At 41.0% G+C, this 18,929-nt stretch overlaps 1 long non-coding RNA gene across 2 annotated transcripts; it reads left to right on the plus strand.

Annotated features, from left to right (window-relative positions):
• The first annotated feature begins 331 nt into the window (after window positions 1-331).
• LOC310685110 lies at window positions 332-10,098 on the plus strand. 2 transcript variants are annotated; one of them, XR_014515074.1, is made up of 3 exons: window positions 332-511; window positions 756-931; window positions 9,967-10,098. It is a non-coding gene; the product is annotated as an uncharacterized lncRNA (long non-coding RNA). The 2 variants fall into 2 exon arrangements; XR_014515075.1 differs by lacking the exon at window positions 9,967-10,098 and adding an exon at window positions 2,514-3,321.
• Window positions 10,099-18,929: the final 8,831 nt, after the last annotated feature.

Raw genomic sequence — 18,929 nt, forward strand, 5'->3', positions numbered from 1 at the left:
TAAACAGGTATATATTTTTGGACTGTGATCATGATGCCATTTCCGCCACACACACCCTGCCATTCTTTCTCTGTATGGGTAAAGATCACTATAATTATGTGTTTCCATGCCCCACCAATGACTGCCAATCACGTAGAGCAGTGGTGGGGATTGGGACATGCAGAGCGATGAAATCAGATACTGGCCACGTTTTACTGCAACACAAACACACATAGGCAGCTTGATGCTCATCATTATCATTATCACTACTATGACTTTGTCAATGCGCATCATACAAGAGGATAAGTCCCTACCTTGAAGGGGTTATAATCCATAATTTGACAGAGGAAGGGAAGACAAGTGGGGTAAATGGGGAGACCTGCAATTATTTCAGTTGTACCTAGGTAGGCCCAGTATCAATAAGTTATGGGCAAATTTAAAGTTTGAGTTTAGGCTGAGATTGCTTTAGTCCTCTAACCAATTGTTTTATCATTTTCAGAAGTATGACAAGCAACAGCTCTCCAGCTACTAGGTGGTTCAGTTTCTCTCCTATTCCAGGTCAGAATACCAATTTGCATGTTAGGGTTTGGGATGGATAGATCTGCCTATTTCTGGTCTGTGTCAATTTTGTGTATATTACTAAGCCCACTCCATCCCATTTCCACATTAATCTGCATAAAAGAAAAAGAAAATTCATATCCATATACAGTTTAAAATGTATTTTTAAACTCCATCTAATGTAGTTCACACTAGCAATAACTGCAACAATTTTCCAGTTCCCCTTCTTTCTAGGATTATCTTTTTAAATAAAGAATGAAATGAAATGAGGGCCAAGGAGGAGGTTGAGAAAGACGGAGAAACTCAAAGAGAAAGGCAGAAGGAGAAAAGAAGAAATAAAGAAGGACCAAAAAACAAACATATTTGGGTCCCACATTGCATTTGGAGTTTGAAGGTAAATTCCAAATATGAGAAAGTTGAAGACTGTCTTATATATTATATTGTAAGTTGTATTCTATAGTGTCAGTGTATCCCAATGCCTGCACCATTGCCAACCTACTGAAAAAATGGAGTTTGGAAAATAAAACTTTAATGGAGATTGGGGGAGAGATCACAATAGATATCCAAAATTCCTGTAAAGGAGAATTGCAATTATATGAAGCAAAACTTTCCAACTATTTAATAATAATAATAATAATAATAATAATAATAATAATAATAATAATACTACTAATAATATCTTTATTGTTCACTGTCTGGTTCTAGATAGACTATGTTGGAGGGAAATAGCATTCCTGTCTGACTCGATTGGCTTTCACTTTGCAAACCATACAGAACCCAAATCTTGTAAGCATTTTGAAGTGTGCAACATTAGTGTTATTATTCATGAAGTGTCTAGTGAGCTAATGTTTGGATTTACACCAGTTGCTGATAGTAAATCAGTTGCTTTTCTGTAAGTCCTCAAAGTATAATTTAAAATGTAACATGCTAGTTGGAGGTAAGAAAGAAAAGGCTTTTAAAAGTGTGCTTCTGTGGCTTTTATGAATAATTTAATCTTTTAAGAAGAGCACTAGTAGTCTCGCCTCCTCAACCACTGGCCACTGGCCTCCATCACATTAGTTTTGTTGCAGAATGGTAACATAGAATAAACTACTTTTAAATGGCTTTTTAAATGATGTGGTTAAGAAATACAGCAGCATTATCCAATGGCTATTTTAAAATGTCTCCTCCCTTATCCCAACCATTGAAACAATCTGATTCCCTTTTGTAATTTGCTCGTTCAGTTGCATAGCTGAGTGGAAATTAAGTTGGGAGAGTCTGAAACACTTTGGTGTCTTGTTGCACACTTTCCCATTTCATGTATAGATACTGGATCTATTTTTCAAACCTAGCTTCCATTTTCTGATTGTTCTTAGCCTTGGTGTCACATCCCCGCAATGGAGTGAGCTCCCGTTGCTCTGTCTCAGCTTCTGCCAACCTAGCAGTTTGAAAGCATGGCAGTGAAAGTAGATAGGCCTTCTTCTTTGGTGATCACTCGTAGCCGAGTAAGATTGTCTTCCATAAACATGGTTTTAACAATGAGTCTGTAAGTGACTGTGGACGCCAATTCTGGATCCACAGTGGGGACACTGGTTTCCGGGCGGGAGTTGATCACGGTGTGGATTTGTTGATCACATTTCTCCCTTGTGTCCTGAGTTTGAGTGTCTTCAAAGCCCATGACACCTTTGGTAAAGGCTGTTCTCCAACTGGAGCACTCACAGGCCAGTGTTTCCCAGTTGTCAGTATTTATACTACATTTTTAAAGATTTGCCTTGAGACAGTCTTTAAACCTCTTTTGTTGACCACCAGCATTATGCTTTCCATTTTTAAGTTTGGAATAGAGTAGTTGCTTTGGAAGATGATCATCAGGCACAACATGACCAGTCCAACAAAATTGATGTTGAAGAATCATTCCTTCAACACTGGTGATCTTTGCTTCTTCCAGTACACTGATATTAGTTCACCTGTCTTCCCAAGTGATGTGTAAAATTTTTCAGAGACACCGTTGATGGAATCTTTCGAGGAGTTGGAGATGGCGTTTATAAGTGGTCCATGTTTCACAAGCATATAATAAGGTTGGTAGTACAATAGCTTTGTAAACAAGCATTTGGGTTTCCCTGTGAATGTCCTGGTCCTCAAACACTCTGCACTGCAATCAGGAGAAAGCCGCACTCACAGAGCTCAGGTGATGCTGGATTTTGGCATCAATGTTGGCCCTTGTGGAAAGATAACTGCCTAGGTAGGAGAAGTGATTGACATTTTCCAACATTACACCACTGAGTTGGATTTGTGGCACTGCAGAGGGGTTATTTTGTACTTGTTGGTGCAGCACTTTGGTTTTTGGATGTTGAGTGATAGGCCAAGCTTTTCGTAAGCTCCTGCAAAGATATTTAGGATTGTTTGGAGGTCATCCTCTGAGCGTGCACATACTACGTTGTTATCAGCATACTGAAGCTCTATGATGGAAGTTACGGTAACCTTACTCTTTCCTTTCAGCCTTCTCAGATTGAAGAGATTTCCACCTGTTCGATATATGATTTCTACTCCGGTGGGGAGTTTCCCTTTGACAAAGAGTAGGATCATGGCAATGAAAATAATGAATAGAGTTGGGGCAATAACACAACCCTGTTTAACACCTGATCCCACTGTGAATCGTTCACTTTGAGAGCCATTGTTATCTGCGATTGTTGCTGTCATATTATCATGGAGGAGCCGAATGTTGTTTACAAATTTATCTGGGCAGCCAATTTTCAGAAGGACAGTCCACAGGGCATTACGACTTAGTGTCAAAAGCCTTAGTCAGGTCAATAAATGCCATATACAGGAGTTGGTTTTTCTCTCTGCATTTTTCTTGAAGCTGTCAAGCGGTGGAAATCATTTCCACTGTCCCCCTAGAAGGCTGAAAACCATTTTGGGATTCAGGAAGGGTCACCTCAGATATTGTTAAGAGACAGTTTGCTAAGATCCTTGCAAGAATCTTGGTGGCCACTGCTAATAGAGAGATGCCTCGATAGTTTCCACAATCAGTTCTGTCACCTTTTTTAAAAAAAGATTGGTAATTCTGGCATCCCTAAACTCTGCTGGGATCTCTTCTCTTTCCCAGATTTGTTCGATGAGCTTGTGAAGTTGTTGTGTAAGTTCAATTCCGCCCACTTTGAAGATTTCGGCAGGTATCCCATCAGGTCCACTGGCTTTGTTGTTTTTCATTTGGTTAATGGCTGTACACAATTCTCCCAGATTTGGAGATACTGCAAGCTTATCTCTAACTTGTGTTTTCAGAATTTGTGAGAGGACCTCAGCAGCTATGGGGGAGTTGCAGTTAAGGAGATGTTGGTAGTGTTCTTTCCAGCACAGTGCAGTAGCTTCTTTATCTTTTAGAAATGTGGTACCATCTGCTGAGCTTAGGGAGCATATGCCATGATTTATTGGCCCATAGATGGTCTTTGTGGCTTTAAAGAAACTCTGTGCATCATGAGTGTTGGCTAAGTGCAGGATTTCTTGAGCTTTTTTTTATCCACCAGGTGTTTTTTAGTTCTCAGGTTCTTCTTTGAACCTCAGCCTTAGCGTTGGCATACGTTTTTTTTCCCCTTAGTGGCATAGTTTCTAACTCTTTGCCAGATCTGAAAGGCCTTCCTTTTATTGTCAATCATGCGTTCAATATCACTGTCATTCTCATCAAAAACAGAGATCATATCAGTGCCAGCTCTCACCCCTGCCATCTGCTATTGGATATGAATGGTGGTAGGGAGGCTGGAAAGAGTGTGGCTTTGTGATTTAGGAGGAAAAGTTGATGTTTTTGTTTGCAATTTCCTTGGCAGGGATGTACCCTCATAGCCCTGATGCACCACCCACTATTTTGCTAGGTGCCTGAGACTGCAAAAATGGTGCTGTCGAGCTTTCTTATTCAGTGCAAGATACCCTCCTCACATACTGAAGAGAGAAATTCTGCTGTATACAGAAACCTACTTTCTCTAACTCAGATTCTTATTGTGAAACTTTTTTTTTTTTAAAAAAAAAGCATACTTTCTGCGCTTGTTTGCCAGCTACCCGTAGTTTGGCTTTATGCAACAAAACCTTATTTGGGACTAGCAGGAGATGTTCAGAGAAGTTTCTGTTAATGTAACATTGATTGTGTTCTTCAAAAAGGGAAGCACCTCGTGGGTATTTTCTGAGGCTTTTAATTTTCCTTTGTTGCCATGTAGGTCAATTAAGGAGGGGAAATGCTGTCATGGGAATCTCTGTATCTTGTACTAAAGTCACTTGTGCTTGACAATAATGTTCAGTTGAAAGCTGGACTAATTAACAGTAATGTCTGCCAGTGCCATACTTCAAAAACAACTCAAATTTTAACAGCTCGGGACCAGCAGTGAGCAAAACAGGACTGAACAGCAACAGCCTGCTCTTGCAATTAAATCCATCCAGTCTGTATTGGCAGTGAAGACTAAGCTGAATTTAGTACAAGTTTATTATTCCAAAGTAGGAATTGCCATCAGATACTAAGCTGCAAAGCAGATATTTAAAAGACCTCCTTTCCAACACTACAGTGGTACCTCCGGTTACGAACTTAATTCGTTCTGGCGGTCCGCTCGTAACATGAGGTGTGCTTTTGTTAATGGCACCTCCCACTGTTTCCGCACTGCCTGAGCACAACTTCCACTCGCATCCTGGGGCAAAGTTCGCAACAAGGGGCATCTACTTCTGAGTTAGTGGAGCTTGTAACCTGCAGCATTAGCAAGGAGAACAGTACGTAACACAAGGTTCCACTGTATTTGAGATTTACTATTAGACTATGAAAAGACCCTGATGTTGGGAAAGATTGAGGGAACAAGGAGAAGGGGACGACAGAGGACAAGATGGTTAGACAGTGTTCTCGAAGCTACCAGCATGAGTTTGACCAAACTGCAGGAGGCAGTGGAAGACAGGAGTGCCTGGCGTGCTCTGGTCCATGGGGTCACGAAGAGTCGGACACAACTAAACAACAACAAATTAGACTATGATAATGGGAGAGTTAACTCTTAATGCTTCTGGTTATGGTAGGAGAGAAGAGCAACATCATCACACAAATACCTCGCTGTACAGCAAGCACAGGAAACTTCTCTGCCAAGGGCTGCATTCCCTCAGGAATAATCTGTTGGGGGTCACATGCAGTGGTGGCTAGAGTCAGAATAAAGCATGGTTCCTTTCTTTCTGTCAACCTTTCTAGCTCCCAATGAATCCCCATGCCTGGAGATTTGCCAGGAGTCTGAACTACTTGCTTGCAAAGGGTCTTCTCCTTTCTTTTTTTGCTCACTCCATTCATTTCAGCTTTCTTCTCCATTTCCCCCCTTGCCCTCCTTACCTTCTATTCTCACCCGCAAGAAATTAGACTGAGGACTGCAGGCTCGTCTTTGTTGCTGTACGGAGAAGTACCAAAACAAGAAATCTGTATTCTGGTGCGTGGTCAGAGATCATGTATCTCACACACTGCTTTTGCTCAGCCAAAACAAAGATGAGGAGGGTAGTCCATGTGAAGTGTGAATCTTTGATTACTTCAATATCCCTCTCCCAAATCACTGTGATTAAAAGCTAGACCTATCCATCAAAATAAGATAACCTTCCACCCAGGGCTTTTTTCTAGAAAAATAGGTGGAGATACTCACTCTGAAATTGTTACAGTAAGTGCCGCACTTTTTAACAACAACAACAACGAAAAGAGAGGTGCTGGTACTGTGTATCCATGAGTACCCCCTGAAACAAAGCACTGCTTCCACCTCTCCTTTTCACCCCTTCCCTTCTCAGGTCAATTTGTTTTTTTCTCTCAGGTGTGGGTGGGTGTAAAACAAATGGTGTTGTGGTTTGTTTGTTTTTTTGAGAGCCAAAGCCACAGAGACACTGGCAAAATGGAGAGTCCCTGATCCACCTTAAAACATCTTCTTAATGACATGATCTGGTTCAGAAATGTGAATCACCCCAATTTCATTATCATCATCATTTTATTTGTATGCTGCCTTTCCATAGTTAAAACCATGCTCAATGCAGCTTACAACATAAGATATACATGCTCACAAACATAGCAGAAGTCATAAACAATAAATAAAACATATCAAAAAGTGCACAACTAGGCTGAAACAATTTCCACATAAATCACAATAAGATATATATATGCAAATTAATATCATTAACAACAACATAAACCCAAACAAAACACCCAAACAATACCACAGACCAAGAGTGTGTTCAGCAGCTTTTGTAGCTGGAGTCAGTCAGCGCCCAACCCTCCCAGGCAAGGCAGGGAACAGCTCTTCCAGCACTTACAGCCAATATCTGCCTTGTAATTCATGGCACACAGGGAGCTGATGCATAGCCCTAAAAGGTATACAACTTGAGTTAGAACCAGCCTGAGTAGTAGTAAGAAAATGCACCTTTAAGCCATAAAGTTCACTGGATGACCTTTGACCATTAACAAATTCTCTGGCTACCTCCATTACAGACCTCTTCTGATGATAAAAATAAGTGAAAGGGGACCATATATTCCACACTGAGCTCCAGGCTGGCAGGTAGCAAGATTAACATGTAACAAAATAAATTAATATCTTAAGAGGCTAGCTGGAGTGAATGATTCTAAACCAGGCTGCTGCAATTAAAATTGTAAGTCCGTAGATAAAAGCTAAGGTTTCATTAAGCTTTATTATAAGTCTCCTGGCTTTTAATTTGCCAGGTGTGTTTGGCAATCAATATCTCTTCAAAGCCAATGGACACAGTTAATTTGCGAAATTCTGCCATTAAAATGAATGGATGACTGAATGCACAATATCCATTCATTGCAATGAGGCTTGCATGCAAGAAGTTCCTGGTAGATTATAGAAAGCAAGTGCAATCCAATGCACAGTCATGTGCACATACGTCTCATTGAAATCAATGGGGCTTAAGGGATCATAATTTTGTGCTGGATGCTGACCGATATGTTCTAAGTTAAGCACATGTTTAATTAACTGCCCTGAAGAACAAATAATCTAAAATTGTGATTAGATTATTAAAATCCAATATTTTTATCAATGAGTGAGAGCACATGAGCAATCAGAAAATGAATCATATTGTTTATGAGCTCTCTAGGTATCTTTTCAGTGTCCTTTTTCCCCTTCCTTCTTTCTTTTAAAAAACCTTTTACATTCTCCATGAGTACATTTGCAGTTAATAACCATAATTCATCTTCTGACACCATCAGACCATTGCAAAATATATCAATAGATTTATTTTTTAAATAGAATTAGACATTACTCTTGTCTATTTGAACTAATCAGAAAGATTATTTTAGCCTCTCTCTTTAATCAAGAAGAGTATATTGCAAAAAGCATGAGCAGTGAAGCAAGACCCAAGAAAACACAGATAAATGATACTAGGCTCGAAGAGGCACTGGATTAATTTCATTCTGGCAACACCTACAGACCATGAATTTTAGAACGATTCAGCTCAGTATTTTTAAAAAGCACATTTTCAAAATATGAGTCCCCACAGAATGCACCGGGGTGGGGAGAGAGAGACCCTGCCACATCAAAACATTAAAACAAACTACTTCCTTGGACATATAACCCATTTCAGCCTATGTGCAAAACCAATGTAGAAACAAGGGGTTCATAATGAACTAGTTTTAAATGCTCCTAAATCAATATTGTATTTATTTGAAGACTCAGTGCTTCAGAACCAAGGCCTCAGTTTGGCTCCCAGCTAAGCTTCCAACAGAACTTCTTTGAGAAGATTGAGATAGTAGATTGTAAAAGGAATGTAAATATAATCCTATTGATGAGTCCAATGACATCTCAACATGTTTTATTGTCTGTTTATATTCATTTTTTATGGATGCAAGAAATTTTGTTGGCCATTTTGTGGTTCAAAAGGTGGGTTTAAGTTCATAAGTCTATTTTATGAATCACACACACACATGGGGGTAGCCACAATGTGCCTCCTAGCCATACTCCCTTCATAACGATGCATCTTCTGCCACTTCCCCCAATGGCTGAGTTCAGCCATAGTGGGAAATCTGCCTTGATTGGCCAAGTCCATAACTGTGTAGAAGAGTTCTATCTGAATACAGTGGTACCTCAGGTGACATATATTTCAGGTTACAGATGCTTCAGGTTACAGACTCCGCTAACCAAGAAATAGTACCTCGTGTTAAGAACTTTGCTTCAGGATGAGAACAGAAATCGCGCAGCGGCGGTGTGGCAACAGTGGGAGGCCCCATTAGCTAAAGTGGTGCTTCAGGTTAAGAACAGTTTCAGGTTAAGAAAGGACCTCTGGAACAAATTAAGTACTTAACCCGACATACCACCGTACATCTTTTTCTGTGAAAGGTCCCATTCTAAATAATTCCAAGCTCAACACCATTTGGAAGTGCATGCAGTGAGCCTACCAGAGTGGAAGAAATGTGGCTAGCTACTCTGCTCCCATTTATACATTCATTGAATGTGTCAGGGGAGTTATGTGAATGCCACTATCTAAAGCCCACTGCATGCTTGGACCACTAGGGATGCTGTGTGTGTCATTCTTTGGAGTTTGCTTCTGCCTCCATCTCTCACAAAACTTAAGTACTAGCCATGGCAGAGAAATTCCATTTAGGCCCAATCTGCACTATATATTTAAACCAATAGCATCATTTAATATTTCTAACAGCACCAAAAATGTACTACACATTGCACAGCATTTCTAAATCAACAAGGCTCAGAAGTCACAAGACAGAAGGAAAACAAGCAGAAATATTCATACACTCCAAAGATGGAATTAAGAACAAAAGTAGGGGCAAGGACAGAGAATAAGAAATATGTTGAGATGAGCATGCAAAAGAAATATGGGCGATATAGATCTATAGATATGATGTAGGGATAATGTCTAGGAGGAAACACCATATGGAGCATAAAGTTTAACTAGAAGGAAGTGCGGGAAGGAAAGCATAGAAAGAAATGAGAAAAGGAGGGGCAAGCACAGGGCTTCTTTCAGAAGAAAGAAGCTCATGTCTCACATTTTACATCAATAGACATGCCATAAAAATTCCTTGAATACAGGCCCTGTTGTTTAGTTGGCTGCAGCTTAATTGTCTCAAGCCAATCATGGGTTTGATTGCAGAATATGCTTACTGTGTGTATTCATCCTGGCCCTAAATAAATGGCATATCATGGCATAGAGGTCTCACAGTTACTTAGGAATTTCTTTCACACAATATCTCAGATTCATCCTGAAGCATGTCATAGCCATTTCTGTATGATGTCAGCCTTAACAAAGAGCCCTGTGTTGATGGGTGCTGAGTTATGCAAATCACCCAAACTACAGATATGCTTTGTCAGTTATGTAACCAGTTACAACACAGGAGAAATGTTGCCACCAGATTGCTGTGGTTATGTGACTATGCTTCAATGACTTTAGAATGGCTTTCAGGCACTTGTGACTGTTCATAACATTCTTGGCTCTCCTCTCTAGGTTCTCCATTTAATAGCTGAAAGATACACTGAGTTCAATACAAAGGAACTTGCCTAGGTGCCAACTGGATTTGTTAAATCTCTAAGAAGACTCGTCTCTAGGCCACTGCTGGCTGGAATCTTTTCAGAAGAGCTGTTTGAGCTGAATCCAATTATTTTTAATGTCTTTTGACACATTTTTTCCAAAAGCACAAAGCTCAGCCTTCTTGTAAGGTCAAATACTATACATATACCCTTAGAGTCTGGATATTTGTTCATTCACTTGCTCATTCATTCTTCACTCCAAAGAAAGTGTAGTGAAGTAGCGGCAATACATAAAAATGAATGATGGAAGTGACCAAATGAACCACTTTGTCAACAAAGAAAAATGACTTGGCTCCCAAACCTATTGAGCAGAAACCACTTTGATACGGTCTCCACAGGAGCGCACAATTTTGTATCCTGGGAGACAAGTGGATCTACCTTTCTTCCTTTGGTGATTCAGAGACAATATTGTGACAATTTATTGTGATCTTTGGCTTATTGTATTCCAGTGGATCTGCCTTGCTAAGCTTTTAATAGCACAGATTTTTTTTCCCCACTATCTAGAGGCTTTATTTTCTTTTATTTGGCTTTTAAACTGTTCTGGCTCTCATGACATTGTAAGTCAAACTATGGCTGACCAGGATTGCATGAATGAGGGTGCTCCCACATTCCCAGAGAGGACCTCAGAGTCTCTTTGCTCCTCCCTGGTCTTTGTTTTTCACTCCTGTGCCACACTGAGCTAAGCCAATGTTTGGCTTAGGTTGTCAGCCAAACCCAGGCCTGCGGTACTAACAGCAAGTTGTAGTCAAGGGTCCAGATGGCATGCTATGCCAAACCATGACTTAGCTCAGCACAATGTGAGAGTTAAAAAGAAAAGAAAAAAAAGACCAGACAAGGGCAAAGCAGACGTCTGGGAGCCCAGGTGTTCACATGGACCAAGTAAGCCACAGTTTGACTTACCGGGTTATGTGAAATAGTCCCCTGTCTTCACCACTAATGCTTATTCCAGGTTTTAGGGAGCCCCTGGGCAAATAACCTTCAGGGCCCCTCCCCCTAAGTGTGCTCAGATTCTTCTCACCATTGTTGCTCCTGCTGATTTACTTGATTCCAATCTACACAAAGACTAGAGTGAGACGATCTGTGAAGGTTATTGTTATTCCTTGCTCTGTTCACTCCTTACTCACTTGAAGTGGGCAGGTGAACAGATAGCAATAGGAGGAGGAAGTAGAGTAGGCCAGGACACTCCAGTAACTGGCAGAGGGGCTTCTTCCAGCACATTGGCTTTGGCACGTCCCCAACAATCCTGCCCCACCCACTATGCTATTCAGAAGGAAATCTGGAAGTCCTCAGGATGTTCGTACTCTGCAATATGTGCCTTTTTCAGACATTGAAATAAATGTCTCTCAAAGAGGAATGCAGATTCCAAATCTAAACATAAATCAGTTCAGATTTACCCTCTTTTCTGATATTGTACTGGTCTGCCCCCCGCCATACAGAAGAGAAAAGCAATCTGCTTCAGGCAGCATCATGAGAAAGGGATAGATGAAGACAGCAGTGAGTGTCTTTAAAATGTTAGCTCTGCACTATTTGCAGGCTGGGGAAAAATGTATTATTATGACATGTGTTTCACACACACACCCTGCTCCACATCACTAGCCAGCTAGCAGGGCAGGGAACATAGATCAAAATGATGTCAGGATATAAGGTAAGTTGAACTAGACTGTGCAGAAGAGGAGGAACATGAGGTTAATACTTAGCATTTCCCCCCTGCCACAAAGCCACATGCACTAATCATTTACAGAGGAATAAAAAGTGCACGAGGTGGAATGTGACCTGACCACAAGACTGGCAAGAAACAGTTAAAGAGGGAATTAATGGCTGATGAATAGAATAGAATAGAATAGAAATTTATTTGTCATTGTCCGTATATACACAGTATACACAACAACGAAAATCAAACACCCACCCAAAGACCGGCTTCACATACACATTTGCACGTACCTCCAACACTCTCATCCCATTCAGACATAATCTATAAAACATACATAATCCAGAATATAACATGACCTATTAAAAGCATAACATGACCTAAACCCTATCTCATTTCTTCCTACTCCCTACTTGCTATTTCTTACAACTGGCCCTGAGATCATTATTTAGTGCAATCAGAGCTCTTGGATAGAAACTATTCAGAAGGCGTGTGGTTCGTGTTTTCATTGTCCTATATCTTCTGCCCGAAGGCAACAGTTAAATGGTTAAAATGATGGTTAAAATGAAAAACAGTTTCATATGAGGTACAAGGATGGTTTAGACACATACAGGTTTTTTGGGGGGGGGGGTTAAAAAGGGAAATTCTGGGGTGGCAGAAGGTTGGGTGAACAGGTACAATTTTGTATATTTGCCTATATCTAGTTTGTGTCATAATGGGAATGCTCTCACAGACTCTTGGGATGAAATGAGCATCTCACTGACTGGCTAGATCATTTCTGGGTTCATACATTCTGAGAAATGATTTTTCAATGTCCTACCAATGAAAGCTGCTCACAGAAATCAGTTTCCAAAATCCACTATGTACCTCATGTTAGAGTTGCCCTGTGGAATCCCTGCTCCTGATCTTATATAGAAATAAATGAGCTTTCTGCCCCTAAAATAAGTATCAAAGCTTCACTAGAGAACAGTTTTGACACTAGTCGCATAAAGACAAATGTTTCAAGAACAAAATACAAAGCTTGTTCATCATTACAGAGCTTAGCTTCATCTGCTGCTGCTACTGCTACCCATCACTGGCTTCTCAAGTTTCCTCTCCTGGCATGAGAGATCTGCAGCTCTGTCTTCCAGCACTGAGTCATCTGGTGGCCTAAGCCTGTGATTTATTTATTTTAAAAAACCAGCCTTCCACTTTCGCCTAGAGTGGAACCTATTGCTTAACGCAAATGTCTCTTCTTTGAAAATGAAGAATTTAACTTTTAAACACCTAATTTCTAAAGAAATACTCCCCAAAGCAAAAGAGTGAGGTGCAAAACCAACCCAAAACAGTTAAAGGAGGACTGAGCATGCTCAGGAGGCATGGAATGCTGACTATTGCATGGGTAGAAAACGAAGAGGTGGGGAAATGGAATGACCCTAACTTTTTGTTGCAGGGCCCAGCCTTTTTATCTTATTTTGCTATTTGGGTTTTCTATAGTTTATTTATTCATGAATCTACTAGTTATCTATTTATTTATTTAATTCCTTGCTCTCCGAAATAGAAAACCATACAAATACATTTACAAACAGCAATACCTCACTAAAAATGACCATCCACTAATTCTAATTAATATTTAAAAATCATCTTGCCCTTTACAACACAAGCATGACTTCCAATAAATAAATAAATGGTCATTTTTGTGTTATACTGATTTCTGAAACATAAAAGCATTCTATGTTTCGTAGTTAAGGAGATGACAAATTCAAAGTTCAAATTTCCTAGTACTCAAGTAGTTTTGAAATAATATCACTTTACTGCCAGAATGGACCAGACCTTCAAATTAATATTACATTGGCAGCAGGTTCTTACAGCCTACTTTCATGACTCTGTGCTGCTAATGAGCAGTTTAATTTAAAGCTTAAAATTATTAAGTGTTCCACAGGAGTTATAAATAATGTAATTTATAATATTCCTATCAAGCGCATAAAACTACATTTGTCTTCCATTAACAACATGCTTATTAAGTAGTCTGACCTCTTCAGATATAAGAAAATGCAATTAGTACAATTTGTCACAGATCTTTTACATTTTAATAAGACTTAATTTATTGTCTCTTTAGTCTAATTAACTTTGAAACAATGGCAGGTTTTGTTCCTTCAGTATGAAGCAATGCTCCGTATTTGCATTGCTAATATTAGTCAGATAATTCCTCTTTGCTCGGTAGAAGGCGTTGGGTTCATTCCTTGAAATGTACTGCTCCAGAAGCTCTCAGACTTGCTCAGTTCCTGCTGAGAGATACTGTAGCTTTAGAGTTTTGTCACTCTCAGAAAGTTTCTTTCCTACACTGGTGCTTCTCCTGGACCCTCATACCCTACAGTAGGTGTCACCAATGCGGTACAGACAGATGCCAGTGTGCCTGCCCATGCCTCCTATGGCACCTGCCAGTCTCCTGCCAACTCGTGAGACACCAATGAGCCATTGCGCTTGTCCCCACTCTCCTCACTCCCCTGGGTGAACGACCACACTTCCACTTGTCACGTGCTAGAAAGCCCAAGTCCAATATGTTTTCAGCTTGTCCTGTGCTTTCTCAGTGTGAATGCAAGTGGTTTTCTGTTTGTCCCACTACTTTCCCCAGGAAAACCCACTCTTTACCACTGAATCAAAATTCCCTGGTGGAAAGCGCTGGGACAAGTGGAAGTGTGGATGGAAGAGCCCTAAATAGAGCTTATTTTATTATGGCTTTCCTATTAGACCTTTGTAAGCAGGGCTGGGTGACAATACCCTGAGGTAATACCCAGACTTGACAAAACATGGTTGGTGGTCTTTTTGTACTGGTGACTAGTCTCTGTGTTACGTAAGAAGGCTAGATTGATTGTCAGAAGAGATTACTTATAGAATCATGGAATTGTAGACTTGGGACCATGAGGGTCCTCTGGTCCAAAATAGGAATATTTTGCCCAACGGGCTTCAACTCATGACTGTGAGATTAAGAGTCTCATGCTCTACCAACTGAGCTACTCTCACTAAGCTACTCTCACTCATCTTGATTCCCCCTCCCCATACTGGGCAAGATCATTGAGTGCAAACATAGGCTGCAGTTGGTGGTAGATCAGAAGAGGTGGACAGAGAGAAATGAGTTTAGGGCACCACAAACATCTTGGGGTGGTGAATGTCTCCCTGGGTATCTAATGTAGCAGCAGTTGGTTTTGGCTGTCTATTGGAACATTTTCAGCCGTGCCTCAACGTATTGTCAACCTGTACATTTGTAAATAAATTCAAATATCACACAATGCAAACAAGTCCCCAGAAGCCTCTTTCCTAAGTAAGCACAGCATGCCTCCATCAGAACTAGTGTAGGACTCACAGAAGAGGATACATACTTAAAAATTGTGCACAAATGTATGCTTTTACTTATCAGGTTTGATTCTGGCACAGTTCCCTAGCAAATGTATATCCCCCCACCCCTGTTTCCCCCCCTAGACAAAAGAAATAAATGACAAAAATTACCAGCTGTTTGGAACTCATTTTTTATTAAAAGGAGTCAATAGCTCTCGTTCAAAATCTGCTTTTTCATGAAACTAAAGTGGTTTCTCAAAATAGTATTTGATATTTACTGCATATTCTGCACTTCATCAAATGCATCCAATTTATTTGGTATTCTCTGCATCTTTAGAGAGGTTAAAGGTTTGAATTGCAGCTGCCAAATACAATCTAACTCAAGTGTGAATCTGCATTCTGGGTAGCAGACAGAAAGTTTTTTTGTGCTGTCCATAGACCTCTCAAAGCCAATGAAGCTGTGCTAAAGTGTTGGAGGTTGAGTAGAAGCAGTTATTGTGAAACTTTTCAGAAGTTGTGAATAGGGGATTAACAGACTTTTTATTGTTATCTTATTGTGGATTTACATCTGTGCCTTGAGTGACCTGAGTTCTACAAGGGTAAAGTTGAGATGAAAGAGAAGGAGCAGGAAGCTGACAGGCAGCACCACCCCCAGGACTGGCTGTAAGTCAGAAGGCATCAGGTAGGGCTAACCGTAGGCAGATGGAGGTTGGCTGGACAGTGCCCCTTTTGCCCTAATAGACTAGCCTCCACTGCCACTAGAGATGGACACAGCATGGTATGCGTAGATCAACTCAAGTAGTTTCATGCCCATGCTTGAGCCCCGTCATGCCCAGCACTCAATAATCCCTTGAAGATTATCTTTATCTTTCTCCATGGCACACATGGTAGCCATCAGTTATGTGTAGACACCATCCAAAACATTGGTTTTAAGTGGCATGTAAAAATGCTGACCTGTAGCAGAGGCTGGATATGACCAGCCGCTAGCGTACAGGGAACCAGCACATGCAGCACCTACCAAGCTGCCTTTTAACAAGGTCAGACTATTTGGCCCTCTAGCCCAGGGATACCTACGCTGACAGGTAGCACATCACCAGAGTCTCAGACAAAGGTCTTTCCCAACACGCCTTGGAGATTCCAGGGATTCAACTTGGGACCTTCTGCATGTAAAGCATGTAGCCTACCATGAAGCTATGTTCTCTTCTCTACAGTTTCTAGCAAGAGCTACATGCTTTATGGCTGTAAGGTCCCTGGTCCTTCTGGCTAAAGCAGGAGCTGGGAGCATGTGGTCCTCCATATTTGCATTGGACTTCAGTTCCCAGCAAACCCAGCCAGCTTGGCCAATGATCAGTGATGATGGAAGTTGTGGTTCAGCAACATCTGGGGGACCACACATCCCCCAACCCTGGGCAATACCAAACAAACTATCCCTCAAACATGACAGCAGCTCCAGTGATACCCTAAGCATGTGAATTTATGAAAGGATATCTGGCTGACTGATCACTATTTTCTGTGTTTCTAGTTTTCGATTCTAAAATAATGGCATGGCATAAAAATAAGGGTTTCATGCCTGCCTTGCAGAAAATCCAATAAGGTGTTTTCTAAAACTGTCATTTTGCTATGCTGTATGTGGACTGACAGGGACAGAATGAACACCAAAGCAAATATGCAATAAAGAAAGTTTTTAATATTATTATTACTTTAGATATTTCTAGATGTCAGATAAAAATGAGAACTTTGCTGAAATTTTTGCACAATGGCAGCTGTGCTTTATGGATAACATTCTATTGTTTGATGTATGAGGCAGAAAATATGAAACATATTGTGAAGTTCCACCTTGACATAATGATGGAAAGCTGTTTGAAGTGCATTAAATCTGAGGAATGTGTGAGACCACCATGAAACAGCCCATCTTCTGAGAAGGCTTAAGTCGGTCTTCCCAAAAACTATACCACAGTTTACAGCTGTTTTATTTTAGCTCTATGTTTTGGGACCTATGCCTCAGTCTTGGGGCCAGATACAGGAAGCAAAGGGTGGACTATACTTTACTGCAGTGAGGTGGTAACCATTTCCTTGTGGCTTAGTTTCAGGCTGCTCCAGGCATGAAGTTATCAGAATTGCACCCTCAGTCGAGTAATATTGCAATATGGGGAACTATCCCAGTAAATATTTGCTGCAAGACCAAAGGACTGTGTATAATCCTTAGCTTCACACTTGACAATAGTTTATAAATTCACTGGGAAAGGCGGCTTTAATTAATAAACCTGATTAGTTTCACATGAAAAATTATTTAAGGACCGTGTTCTCAAAAATCCTTCTTATGATTATTCATACCCAGAGTTCCTTTGAAAATGTTGATCATATGTGTTAATTCTTTAGCTCCAGAAATGAAATGGCGTAAGACATTGAAAGAAGGCCATGAAATATGAGGACTGCCATCCAAAAGAGTGTTTTGTGCACTGAAGTACATTGACTTCAGTGTTAAGACTCTTTATGCTAAGGCTTCAGGGAAGGGCGAATGGCCAGGGGAAAAGGAAGAGTTGGCTGATATGAGCCCCCATCTGGGACGCATCTGACATACATAGACAGAAGCCCTGTAAGATCTAAGTTTTGGTTTATGATCTTGCAAGACTATCAATTGGGGCAAGCAAATAGTGGAAGACCAGGACAGAATACAGTGAGGAAGTTATGGAGTACATTTCTGGGCACAATTCAAAGTGCTGGAGCTGACCTTTAAAGCCCTAAATGGCCTCGGTCCAGTATACCTGAAGGAGCGTCTCCACCCCCATCATTCTGCCTGGACATTGAGGTCCAGCGCCAAGGGCCTTCTGGCGGTTCCCTCACTGTGAGAAGCCAAGTTACAGGGAACCAGGCAGAGGGCCTTCTCGGTAGTGGCGCCCGCCCTGTGGAACACCCTCCCACCAGATGTCAAAGAAGAAGAGGAGGAGGAGGAGTTTGGATTTGATATCCCGCCTTTCACTCCCCTTCAGGAGTCTCAAAGCAGATAACATTCTTCTTTCCCTTCCTCCCCCACAACAAACACTCTGTGAGGTGGCTGGGGCTGAGAGACTTCAAAGAAATGTGACTGGCCCAAGGTCACCCAGCAGCTGCATGTGGAGGAGCGGAGACGTGGACCCGGTTTCCCAGATTACGAGACTACAGCTCTTAACCACTACACCACACTGGCTCTGGGAAAACAACTACCAGACTTTTAGAAGACATCTGAAGGCAGCCCTGTTTAGGGAAGCGTTTAATATTTGGCAGACTATTGTATTTTAATATTTTGTTGGAAGCCGCCCAGAGAGGCTGGGGAAACCCAGCCAGATGGGTGGGGTATAAAGTTGTTGTTGTTGTTGTTGTTGTTGTTGTTGTTGTTGTTGTTGTTGTTGTTGTGTGATGTGTCTGGCTGCCTTTTGAGATTGTCCCTGCTACCTAATTTAATAGTATGGTGCTACTTGTGTCCCAGCATACTTGGCAGGAAAGCAAAACCACAGGAACCATTCCCACCAAAGAAAATGCTAGGGACCTTTTCTGTGATGGGAACAGTATGTGCAACATCACTTTCCCACTGAAAATGCTGGGAGTGGTAGTCCTTATCCCTGTGCTCAGTTGGTAGGGGAAGGCACAGATGGATAAGGAAAAGAAAGTAAATGGAGAAAAGGATGGTGCATCACTTGTAAATGTAGATGGCAAAAGAGAAGAATCTATAGAACTGTATTATTTTTGGCCAGCCTTCACCAAATGTCCCCATTCCTGATATTACATGAGAGTTGCTTCACGTGTTCCTGGATGCATCTTATAGTAGGTATAGTAGGATGCATCTTATAGTAGGTAGCACAGCAGTGCTACAAAATGTCTGACTACTTTATACATCTGTCAATGGATAAATGAGTTAAAAATCAATGGAAACAGCAGTA

The sequence above is a fragment of the Podarcis tiliguerta genome (genome assembly GCF_965153285.1).
Source record: "Podarcis tiliguerta genome assembly, chromosome: 9".
NCBI classification, from domain to species: Eukaryota; Metazoa; Chordata; class Lepidosauria; order Squamata; family Lacertidae; genus Podarcis; species Podarcis tiliguerta.